Source organism: Aulostomus chinensis, chromosome 23 (assembly GCF_037954235.1).
Source record: "Aulostomus chinensis isolate RoL2024-O1b breed Wild chromosome 23, RoL_Achi_v1.0, whole genome shotgun sequence".
In the NCBI taxonomy this organism is placed as follows: domain Eukaryota; kingdom Metazoa; phylum Chordata; class Actinopteri; order Syngnathiformes; family Aulostomidae; genus Aulostomus; species Aulostomus chinensis.
This window is the reverse complement of record NC_141342.1, coordinates 8037747-8050802: the sequence shown is the minus strand read 5'-3', so window position 1 is coordinate 8050802 and position 13056 is coordinate 8037747. Positions and strand designations below refer to the sequence as shown.

Here is a 13056-nt window from a genome sequence, read left to right as displayed (position 1 = left end):
TGTGAACAACAGGGCGAGTGCAGACAGTCAAGCCAGTCTCTAGATCTCAACCCCATAGAAAATCTTCCGGGGGAGTTGAAAGTCTGTGTTGCCCAGCGACAGCACCAATACATTCCTGCTCTAGAGGAGCTCTGCAAGGACGTATGGGCAAAAATACCAGCAACAGTGTGTGAAAACCTTGTAAAGACAGCAGAGCGAACAGCATCATAACCCACAGAACTCGATTTTTCAACAGCTTTTACCTGGCCACAGTCAGACTGATGGCAAACGGCAAAAAACACTGAACACTTTAAAAACAACCAGACACTACTTCACTGACTGTGCAATATTCCGGGATAAATGTGCAAATTGACCCCCTTGCAATACAAAAGCAAACACTTTCCAGTGCAATACTACAACACCTCTTTCTCTCATATATAGGTTTGTGTGTATAGGTTTTTGGATGTTGCGGTTATTTATATTATATTTTTATAATTTTTTATTCTGTACATTGACATTTTTTTCGACTTCCACGTATGACTGTCGACTAGGAGAAATACCGCACAAGATTTCCAATGTACCTGGACTGTCTGTTTTTGCAGAAATGGCAAATAAAAACCTTGAATCCTTGAAGACTTTCAGAAAATATTCGACCGCTGTAATTGCCAACAAAGGGTATATAACAAAGTATTGCGATGAACTCTTTGTTATTGACCAAATACTAATTTTCCACCATAATTTGCAAATAAATTCTTTAAAAATCAGACAATGGGATTTTCTGGATTTTTTTTCTCAGTTTGTCTCTCATAGTGGAGGTATACCTATGATGAAAATTGCAGGCCTCTCTCATCTTTGTAAGTGGGAGAATTTGCACAATTGGGGGCTGACTAAATACTTTTTTTTGCCCCACTGTATGTAGTAAACAAAAGTGTGAAATAACTCAAAATATATTATGAGATTCTTCAAAATAGCCACTCTGCTTTTGTTGTACAGCTTTGCACACTCTTGGCATTCTCTCGATGAGCTTCATGAGGTCGGCACCTAAAATGGTTTTCCAACAGTCTTGAAGTTCCTAGAGATGCCGAGCACTTGTTGAGCCTTTTGCCTTCACCCTGCAGTCCCTCTAATCCCAAATCATCTGGATGAGGTTTAGGTCAGGTGACTGGTGCAGCATTCTATCACTCTCCTTGTTGGTCAAATAGCCCTTAGACAGCCTGGAGTTGTTTTTGGGGTCATTGTCCTGTTGAAAAATAAATGATGGTCCAGCTAAAGGCAAACTGGATGGGATGGCAGGTCTCTGCAGGATGCTGTGGTAGCCATGCGGGTTCAGTGTACCAATTTTGAATAAATCCCCAACAGTGTCACCAACAAAGCACCCCCACACCATCACACCTCCACCTCCATGATTCACGGTGGGAACCATGCATGTAGAGACCATCCGTTCACCTTTTCTGCATCGCACAAAGACACAGTGGGTGGAACCAAAGATCTCAAATTTGGATTCATCAGACCAAAGCACAGATTTCCACTGGTCTCATGTCCGTTCCTTGTGTTTCTTGGCCCAAACAAATTTCTTCTGCCTGTTGCTTTTCCTTAGTAGTGGTTTCTTAGCAGCTATTGACACAGTCCCCTCTGAGCAGTTGATGTACTAATGTGTCTGCTACTAAAATTGTGTGGCATTTATCTGGGCTCTAATCTGATGTGGAAGGTCAAGGCTGATGTGGTCCCTATAATAGTAGGAGCACTGGGGGCAGTGACCCCAAAACTGGGAGAATTGCAGCAGAAGATTCCTGGAACAACACCTGAAAACTCAGTCTACAGGAGCGCAGTCCTAGGAACAGCTAAGATACTGGAGTTTTAGACAAGAAGAATGTACCATCTCTATGAGCAAATAAATGATTTATATTTCATATGCTCTCCAGTAACACAATTTTTGACAATTTTAGTGTACTAACCAAAATCCTTAGCATTTATAAACATTGTTTTTTTCTATATTTTTTTTATTTAATCATATATTTTGTATATCATACAGCCCTAAATGATACATGTGGGATTATGCTATTAATCCACACATCCAATGGCTGATCGTCAGACTAGGGATGCACAGATGGCAAATAATTGGCCATTAAGTTTTGTTTAAATGAATAAGGGAAAGAAATCTTTTACAGCCACAAGTTACTGGATGGAGTTTGTACCGACAAAATCCAAATGAAAAGGAACCATTTGCTACAGTAGCTAACATGCTGGACTTTCTCTAAAGGAAATAAGTGCAACAAATAAATCTAACAGTACACAAAATACAATTTATTGACATCACATATTTTCCATTAGAAAAATTAAACTCACAAATTGAAATTGGAAGGGTTGTGGTGAGTTTTTGGGGTTTTTTTGGGGGGGGGGGGGGGTTGGTATTTCCACATCTCAAATTGTTGTCGATTACCGATTACTGAACATATGGCTGGATAAAGAAGGCAATGCACTTCAGTTTGTAAGCAAATGTTTTTGGACGCTTTTGCTCAGTGTATACAAGAGGACACTCACTTAGGAAGTGAGCCAGTGAGCAAGTCATTTGTTTTCAGGGAACGAATAACGTTTGATCGCAGCGCATTTTTCACTGCCTCGCGTATTATGAAAGGAGAGTTCAGCTGAAGTGAGAAACAAAAGAATAGTTTCAGTAAATGATTGAGTTTGGTCCTTTCAGCAAAAAATATTATTTCTTTTTGAACAAATAATTTGTGTACATTACAAAACTAGTGGTGAGTGTCTGATTAGGCTTGTTGTTCTGAATGTTTTCATGGTTGTTCATCAGCAGCTTATTTTGTAACTCTGACAGTCTGAGTCACTCTGTTCATGATCCAAACCATCATTACTGTCTGCATTTGTGAATTTGACCAGCGCAGAATTGGAGGCACTGACACCAATCAGTAGGTCCCCCGTCATGCTGATGAAGCCAAAAGCCGTCTGATTCAGGTCACCAGTTGATCAACTGGTGTATCTACACATCTTGCTAAAAGTATTTGTTGCACATGACTTAACTGTGATTTTGATAGAAAGCTGAAATCTGTTTTTAGAACCAACTAAAAAAAACACAAGACACAAATCTGAAACTTGTTTAGACATGTGGCTATGAAGTCTTTTTGGTAGATGAAGTACGTTACACACAACCTCAGATCAAAGATCCTTGACAAAATCCAAAGCATATGCATCTTGCCTTTAATTAAACAGTAGCGGTTCGAAACTTGACTTCACACTGACAGACACAAGGGTGTTGACACACAAGCCACAGAAGTACAACTTCCAGAGTTTCGAAACAAACATGAGCAACTGCATACGTTATTTAATCAATAAGAAAGCTAATTACATGGGAGATGAGGACACAATTACACAGACACATCTAATCACTGGAGCTGACAGCATCTTTCAATCAGCACCACCTGCTCCTCACTCATTGCTTGTCGAAAACAACAGTACCGGCATAGATTTTGTTTCTGTAAACCTCACAGTGGTGTGTGAGTCAGAAGCCAGGCTCCTTCATAACTATGAACCTGCTCTCTGTGCCATAGCTAAGAAGTACACTTGTCCAAGCAGTTGATTAGGTGGCCTTTATTCATGCAAACACATCTGCAGAAGAGTATTCAAGTCGAGTCTTTATTGTCATTATGAGAGCATAGATAAATTGTGCATACTTTCTTTCTTCAGAGACTTATTCTTTCTTTAGCCTAATCAACAGTGCAGTTCTCCACGGAAACATGGGGAATCCAAGCCTACGAGGAGCTGGAAAATGACCCTTGTTGTGTTGACGCCAGAAAGCTGCTTAAGCTTACGATTTCAACAGCACATCACCCGCCTCATCCCTGGCATATGCAGAACACATACATTCATACAATCATTAAGCAATTACCTTCCACAATTTTTTTTCTGCTTCTCTGATGTGATGTCAACAGCTTCATGTGAAACATCATTTGTTTTCCATTCTCAGGGAGAAAAAAGGCACTTCAGAAGCTTTTCAGTATGGGGATGAAACGAATGTGGAGTGTGGCAAAAACCCTCTAAAGTATACTTCTTTGTTTCTCTTTCCCCCACAACCATTGTTTTTTTTTTTTCTTCTGTGACGAGTCAGAGCAGCAATTCCAGAATAAGGCTGATACGAGAAGTGGTGGTGGTTTTCTATGGTTGGTTAAAGGTCCGAAAGACATTCAAATATACATGGAACATCTTATTTATATCCCTACATCCACTCTGCATTAGTGTGGATTATTAATGCAGTGATAGTGAGGCAGAGAACAAAAGTGAGAGTAAAGATGACAGATGGAGGGGGTAGCAATTGAGAGAACAGGAGGATAGAAATGTAAAGGAAGGGAAATGAAAGTGGCAGAATGAGAGGGGAGATTGCATGAGGCTTGGTGCCAGTATTAAATATTTCAATCACAGATTAAGTTGGAAAAGCCTTTTGATCCTGACTCTAAAGGACTTTCACAAAACAAGCAGTTCTTTGAGTTGGCTACAGCACGGTTGGATTCACTGGGGGAGAAAGTCCTCATAAAATGCTCTGAATAACAACTTTGCTAATATGCTAGTGACAACGCCCCCCAAATTTTGAGATACCCCTATGGGAGGTAGGACGAAACCCAACAATGTTTTTTCCTCATGAACAAGGTCTCCCATACATGAAATGGATTCTTGGATAAAAAAATATTTACTGCTAAGATTGTGAAATTGAAAGATATTGTCATACCCCTCCACACAAAAAGGCTTAAAATATAGCCTGTCCTTATGGGAGGTAGGACATATAAACTAATGCAGAATAATAACACAAGCTCTGAGAGCTTTGAAACTTGGCATGTTTGTAGCGGAGTTTGTAGGAGTCACTGTACCTACTGGAAAAACCTGGATGTGAATAACTTGATGTATAAAGTAGATGGAGACCTATAAACACATACCTAAAATAAGCAGACAGTGAAAAAGTAATATCTATGCAGAATCTTATCATTTACTTTGTAGTTGCTTTGCCAGGAATTATCATAGGAACTCATATGATAGTTTATTGGAAAGGTGGGGTTGTGCTGAATGCAGAAATACCACATATGTATGTATGTATGGTATGAACAATGAAGATGGTATGTCACTCAATGTATGATGTACATTAGTGTCAAAGCAGGATGTAAAGACTTGTGAATGATTCATGGCCTCTGTGTTGCTGCTGAATTTTCTCAGCAGACTACCTAATTCATTTCACCACTTCATCAGTATTCTGAACCTGATGTGGTGCAGCTGGTTGGGCACAAAGGTAAATCCTTTGTCCCACTGCTGGAGCAGGAGAGAGGAATGACAAGAAGCACCGCAAAGGCCTTTAGAGCTTTCTCTATCCTCAGTATGGGTATTTCACCAAAACTAAAAAGCCCTCTGGAGTGAAGATGAGAAAGTTGTCAGGATAAGAGGCTCTGCAAAATTCCTCATCTTCAACCCCTCTTTCCGACTCACTCAGCCTATTCTCCCTCTGTAAATCCCTCCCCACCTCTCTCACCTCTGTCTTGTGTTGTCTAGAAAAGCAACACATCAAAACTATTGTTTGATGTAAGATGTAATAGAAAATGTCACTGTTACACATTTGAACTCTTTCAACAAGTGTGTTTCTCAAGCTAAAATTTTATTACACCATTTTATTTGGAAAAAGTGTAAAAGTTGTTATGAAGAAAGGATTGGAAGAATTTTGATTGCATGTCAGCCTAAATCAAGTCAAGTCAAATCAAGAGTCTTTATTGTCATTATGAGAACATAATGACATTTTGCAGACCCCTAGCTACTTACACTCGTTGGCACAGTGATATAATTCCACAGTCTTGTCATGATGAACATAAAATAAACATGGTATTTTAGTGATAATGATATGAATGGCTTGACCAAGATTTTTTTGTATAGTTTGATTTAATCTGCTCCTGTGGTAAAACTTAGAAACAAGCTTTGTGGTGTCAAAAAAGGAAATGCAAACTAGTGTACTTTTTATTTACATTTTCTAAATATAAGCTATTTATTTTAGGAACTGTATTTCCATATAAAAAGCTCTGTTAGTATCTTTTAATTTTTAAATGCGATCTTTGTTTTAGACGACTTGAAATATGACAGTTCATCAAAGTAGAATATTTTAGCTCCAACCCAAAGAAGAGGTGAACTCTGTAGGAGGTACTGTGTTGCATTGAAGCCAACCAGACACTGCATCATTGCAACATGCAGTCACATTTTTAGGGAGGTGCATGTCAAGTTACTGTGAGGGCGACAAGCGTGGTGTAAGTGGCTACATATACTGCTACCATAAGCTATGACCATTTGACATGCACAATGCATAATGCCAAAGAAGGGTTTGCCTGAAGGGCTACACTGATGCGCAACGAGGAAAGAAATATAAAACTGAGCTTGTCTCACACAGTGAATATGGTCAATTTGGCTGCTCCAATTCAATTTTTCACTGCCAGCTCCCAGGTCACAATTCTCCAACACTTCTCTCAATTAATTAGATCTTTTTCCGTCTCACAACCAGGTTCTAGAACTTTTTCTACCAATTTGAATGGTTTATTGAGAAAGAATGGAGAGTGCAAAAAAGGACAAATTCCTGTAAATTCACGCAGTTGTGAAAGGATAAATTCAACTTTCTCACAAAGTTATAAAGGGTATGCTTTTTATAAGTTTGGGGTTATTCCATCGAGTACAGTCAAACCAACATGACCACCCACTAACCAATGATAAGTATAAGAAAGTGATGACAGGGCAGGGGCCAGCATCACCTTCACAGATGAACTGAATGAGGTATGAGGCATGTAGAACCCCCCCTTGAAATCCTGTCTTAATTTTGAGGTCTGAAGGTTGGTTAAATATCATCCATCCATTTTCTTTCGCTCATCCTGTTAAAGGTCGTGGGGGGGGGGGGGGCTGGAGCCTATCCCGGCAGCTTTCGGGCATGAGGCAGGGAACACCAGTCCATTGCAGGGCCAACACATATAGACAGACAACCATGCACACTCACAGCCACGCCTGCGGTCAATTTAGAGTATCAATCAGCCTAGTCCTCATTTGAATGTTTGTGGACTGTGGAAGGAAGCCAGAGTACCCGGAGAGAACCCACACAGGAACAGGGAGAACATGCAGACTCCACACAGAAAGACCCCGTGCCCGAGCAGGGGCTAAAACCGACTGTGCTAACCACTGCACCACCGTGCCATCTAGGCAAACACTACATATCATGTGAAAGTACACTTCTTCATTGCAGTTGTTTTCATTTCTTTGTCTAGTTACTTGTGCACATTATGTTTTTATATCCTCCATATCTTTGACGGGGCAGGGAGCAGCTACCTGGCACATATGTCTTGTTTATAAAGCAAGTGTTATCACAAGAGCACATTTTTAAAAAAAAAAAAGAACAAACATAGCCTTAGACAAACACAAACATCGATACATGATGGGAGGGTGAGGGGGGTCTTAGAAGAAGATAAACACAATAGTAAATCAGAGTGAATGGAGGGGGGTGAAATTTGTGATGGGCAAATGATAAAGAGAAAGAGATTTGCTGATTTTCTGGTGGCACTTATTCAGGGAGAGTTGCAGCAGCCTCTCAAAAAGCTCCATGGGGTTCCAAATGAAAAGGCTCCAAACAAGCATGGATGGTTATCAGTGTAAGACTCTAAATATTCACATCCAAATCCCAACAGTGCTCCTAAAAAGAAAAATAGAACTCATAATCAAGCCGAGACATATCATTCAAAACAGATTACTCCCACATGTTTGGAGAGCATATCTCAAACTCGACAAGAGTGTTGTGCAGAATCCTTCCCCCTTTCCTTAAAAGGCATAAATGTATTGTTATTATCTGAGCTAAATGCTTCTGAGCATAGTAAACTGAAGTTGTGTAGCTTTTATTTTCCACTGCTCTATTGACACTGCTAACAGCCTTAGCTGAACCTGCACTAGTGAGTCATTTGTCATGGTATAGTGGCTTTGACCTTTGCAGTTCTTGTAAACCCTGCTTGTAATCTCTCTGATCAAAGCACAGAAACTCATCTTTTATAATCACTGGAAATTACCCTGATAAGGCCAGAAAAATGATCAGATTATTACTGACGCTCCCTTGATCCTCATCAATTCAAATGTAAATTTCAGTCACTGTAAAAATATCTCCACTTGAGTTTACCGGGACTGCTGCCTGTCAATCCAACCAAACAGCCCAAAAGCAAAAAACACTCAAATATAATTTACCTCTGACTCACCACCAACTTTGATACTCTTTGAAAGTTTTAGATAGTATGCCCAATGGGTTTAAGCAAAGGCTGCTCCTTACCTCATCTGAAATAAAGACTACAGACACACCTTGCAGGTTTTTCTTCTTCTGTTTTTGTTGTGTGTGTGCTTAAGTGATATATCGATATATGTTTTGAAACTATCATGAGTACACAAAATGTAAATTTCCCCTATTTTCACAATGAAGAGATTTTTTTTAGGATTTAAAACGGTGAATGAATGCAGTCACATTGTACAGATATCCCATTTATAGAACTGCAGAAAGGCTGCCAGGTGCTGCTCTGGGTCAATAACATTAGCTGGTCATTTGACTCATCTTCTCTTGCACTAGTATCCCGAGAAGGGCCTAAAACTGTACCATAGACAAAATATAAAAAATGTGTCAGAAAATATGTCAGAGCCTGCCATTGTAGAGTTTCAGCTCCTATATTAAAAAGAGGAGCTCCCCTTGCAAAATATTCATATACTGTAAGTATTTCAGGTTTTATAGTCATTTATTCATCTCACCCCTGATGTATAAAGGCCATACCTCAGGTTTAGGTTACTTTATTTGTACCCGAAGGTAGATTTGTTTTGCAGCAAAAACAGAGGAGGGCGTCCAAGTTAGTAAAACATTCAGAAATATTCAAAAATATAACAAACATGATCCAAATATGTATGTAGGCAAGATAAAAATGTTTCTAAAAAAAATTATAAATAACCACTAGTAAAATTATTCGATAGTCCTGAGGAGAAAATCATGATGCTCTGTATCAGACAACTATTGACCACATAATGTATATGACTGAAGCAACTATTTTGATTAACAAAGTAATTCACTCCTCCTTGAGCTATCACCTTATCGTGCATTGTGTCCCAACGATCCTAGGGGCTAAGTTGTTGGAGGCTTTTGCCCCTGGTAGGTTCACCCAAGACAAACGGGTCCTAAGGAAGGGACCAGACAAAGATAAGTTCAAAAGACCACAATGATGATCAACAAAGCTGGATAGAGTTTTCCTTCACCTAGACAAGGCTCACTGGGCCCCGGGAGCACCTGGTGGCCAGGCTTGCACTCATGGGGCCCAGCTGGGCACAGCCCGAAGAGGAAATGTGGGTCCCCCCTCCAATGGGCTTAACACCAATGGGAGGGGCCAAAGGGTTCTGGTGCTGTGTGGGATGGGTGGCAGTCGAGAGAGGAGACCGGTGGTCTGATCCTCAGCTCCAAAAGCTGGCTCTGAGAAGGTGGAATGTCCCCTCTCTAGTGGGGAAAAAGCCCAAGCTGGTGCGTGAGGTTGAGAAGTTCCGGCTAGATAAAGTTGGACTCACCTCAACGCACAGCAAGGACTCTGGAACCAGTCTTCTCGAGAGGGGCTGGACTCTCTTCCACTCTGTCATTGTCAGCAGTGCGAGGCGATGGGCAGGGGTGGCAATACTTGTTGCACCTCAGCTCATTGCCTGTACGTTGGAGTATAACCCAGTGGACAAGAAGGTAGTCTCCCTACATCTTCAGGTGGGGTGAAGTCAAGTGGGGGAGAGAAAGTAGAGAGAGAGAGAGACACACACACACACACACAGATTGTCCATAACCAACAGCATGTTCAGGCATAAGGGTGTCCACATATGCACTTGGCACCAGGACACCCCAGCAGCAGTGCGATGATCGACTTAAAGGACATGTTGTCGGACTTGTGGTCATATATGTACGACACTCAGGTGGTGAATTGGCTCCAATGGTGGGGCAGGATGCCGGCCAGACCTGGCAGGCCCAAACACATTGTGAGGGCCTGCTGTGAAATTATGGCAGAGTCAGAAGGAGTTTCAACTCCCATCTCCAGGAGAGTTTCGTCCATGTAACGAGGAACATTGAGTCCGAGTGGGCCTCCATTGTCAAGGCGGCCGATCAGAGCTGTGGCCATAAGGTGGTCGGTGCCTGTCATGGTGGTAATCCCAGAACCCGTGAGTAGACACCAGCAGTGAGGGATGCTGTCAAGCTGAGAAGGAGTCTAATTGGGCCTTTTTAGCCCAAGGGACTCAGGAAGCAACTGACAGGTACCGGAAGGCCAAGCGATGTTTGGCCTTGGCTGTTGCCAAGGCAAAAATGGACATGGGAGGAATTCTCAGCTCAGCAAGACCATAGAGAAAGACATCCAGACGGCTTTGAAGAGATTGTAGACTACCATCCGCTGTCTCAGAAGGGAGAAGCAATGCATTTTCAACACCATGTATGGTGCAGGTGGCGTGCTGCTGACCTTGACTCGAGATGTTGTGGTCAGGTGGAGGGAATACTTCGAGGACCTCCCTAAGCCTGCTGACATGTCTTCCAATGCGGAAGCAGTACCTGGGGATGAGATCCACCCAGAGTTCCTCAAGGCCCTGAATTCTGTGGGGCTGTCTTGGTTGACACAACACTGCAGCATCGCACTGATATCAGGGGCAGTGCCTCTTGATAGGAAGACCGGGTGGTGGTTCCCCCTTTTTAAGAAGGGGGACCGGACGGTGTGTTACAATTATTGTGGGATCACACTATTCAGCCTTCCTGGTAAGGTCTATTCAGGGTTCTAGAAAGAAGGGTGAATCACATAGTCTGGGTTTCTCTGTTTAGGCTGCTGCCCCTGCAAACCAACCCTGGATAAGTAGAAGAAGATAGATGGATGGATGGATGGATAAAGTAATTCCATCAGCAGACCACCACTGTCTGTCAGACTCAGAAAAGGACTGTAAAATGGCTGATTGCACTTTTCCTTCCTAAGGCAATTAATTAAAACAGCATTTCACAACTGGAAAATCTTTTGAAAAACAGATGCAAAGAGGTACATTTTAAAATGTCTTATTCACTGGGATGGTTTCCACCTGGCATCAGTAATGGAAATAAAACAGGGAAGAGGGATTTAAGCTCATGTGGATAATGATTAATTGTCAGCTGTCAAAGCTGATGAACAACTAAATTACCTTCCCTATTCACACTTATATACTAACTATACTTGAACAATTTGTTGCAGTTCATTTTATATCAAGAAATACAGATCATTTTTATTTTGGATATTGAAAATGAACCTGAAATAACAAATTTTTTAGTGACTTGAGGGCACTTTTAATTATCATGTGCTCACTTTGAGCTAGACCTTTTGTTTAATAAAATTATTATATACCTCTTTGTAGCCCCTCACTTCATCATCCACCTCCACCATTTCAACAACCATTTCACCAAACCCACACTCCCTCAAAGCACAATTTCTGCAGGTTATTGTCAAAGAGAAGCCATTTTAAAAAGAGAGTGGTTGTCAGGGTGCAACTAATTATATTCTGCACAATTACACAAGGACATAAAAGGACATTTTGCCCTCCAGCATAAATTCCTGTAGGATGGCCTCTTACCAAAAGGTTGTGAAAAAAAACAACAACTATATTGCAAGTTTGATCCTATATAATAGTCCTTTTTGCAACACTGTCTCAGGGCTGACAACATTTATAGGGCCCATAACTTATTCTGAATCATTCAAATTTCAGTCTTAACTTCAAAGTTCACCAACTGAAAGTGCTCACAGGCTAAGACTGTTATTATGAGTGCCTGACGATATCAGTGAAAAAAACAACAGAAACCTTTTAGTGGAGTTTTACATAAACTTCCTAGCAAAGAAGTTATCTCAATTCCCTATAAAACTGCTAAAGCATCTTTCATTGTCATCTGATACACATATTATCTTATTAACATTGATGATGGTTGCTTGAAACAAAATTAAACTATGCTGATGCTACTACTGCAGTTCTTAATGTACTGAAATGGAATAATAATATTACTTTGGAGCCCCACTTAATAGTCAAAAAGGCAAAAGCAATATACAGTATATGACAAAAGCTCTCCTTTAAAAACCTAAAATGCTACACCAAAATGTTTACTAGCATGAGAAGACAATACTAAAAGGGACAAAGGAAACAGAGACAGATGTACCTACAAGCTTATTATCAGCTCTGCATGAGATGCACAACAATTGGCTGCCACAGTGCAGCGATCAACTCTGATTAAGAGCCCCCTTGTTCCAGTAGAGTAAATGGCATCACTACTACTGAAACATAAATGCAAGCCACTGTCTACTGCCCAGAGTGCTTTGCAAAGACATGGGAGGAGGTGTGGAAACATATCCAATATGGAGCTACTGTTGTAATTAAAATCCACCCTTTTAAACAAGGGCACAATCTCAAAAAGTCCTGTGATTAAAGCGCAGGTGCACACAGACAAACATACTCACCTAACCTCAAAATGTCCTTTAGCATTGCGCACACACCACTTTCACCTTGCGTAGATGCAACAAAATATGTCTGAGTAAAACAAGAAGCAGCCGTCAGATTTCCCCTCTGCCCCCAACAATTGCTCCCAGCAACCAAAGCATTGGGCCCCCACGCAACTAGCCTGCATACTGAAGTAAGTCTACGTTATTAACAGCACAGGCATTCATGCAGGGAATGAGGTTTTACTTGTCTCTGCTTGTGTAGCACCAGTACCAGGTGAGTTGGGACCAGATGCAATCCCTGTGATGGACAAACGGACCTTGTATGTCATGTTTGGTTAAGATCGGGAAGTTCTCCCAAAACAAAAGTACCTTGTGTTCCACACAAATACTCCTGTTGTTACAGGGTGGCAGGATTAGTGACTCCAACTGCCAGGCAAAGTGATGGCCCTGAGCAACCCAGTCTCATGTCAGAATGTGAAAAGGCTACGTTTGTCCACTGGGCAAAACATATCAGTCCTACGATAAAGGCCTAAAAATTGTAAAATGTCTACGTGTTTTTCCCCCTATTCTTTTCTATTGGAAC

General features: G+C 41.1%; 1 protein-coding gene across 2 annotated transcripts in view; it reads right to left on the bottom strand.

Moving 5' to 3' along the window:
- Positions 1–13056, bottom strand: part of snx29 (sorting nexin 29) — a 187443-nt gene that overhangs the window by 103769 nt on the left and 70618 nt on the right. The window lies entirely within an intron of this gene.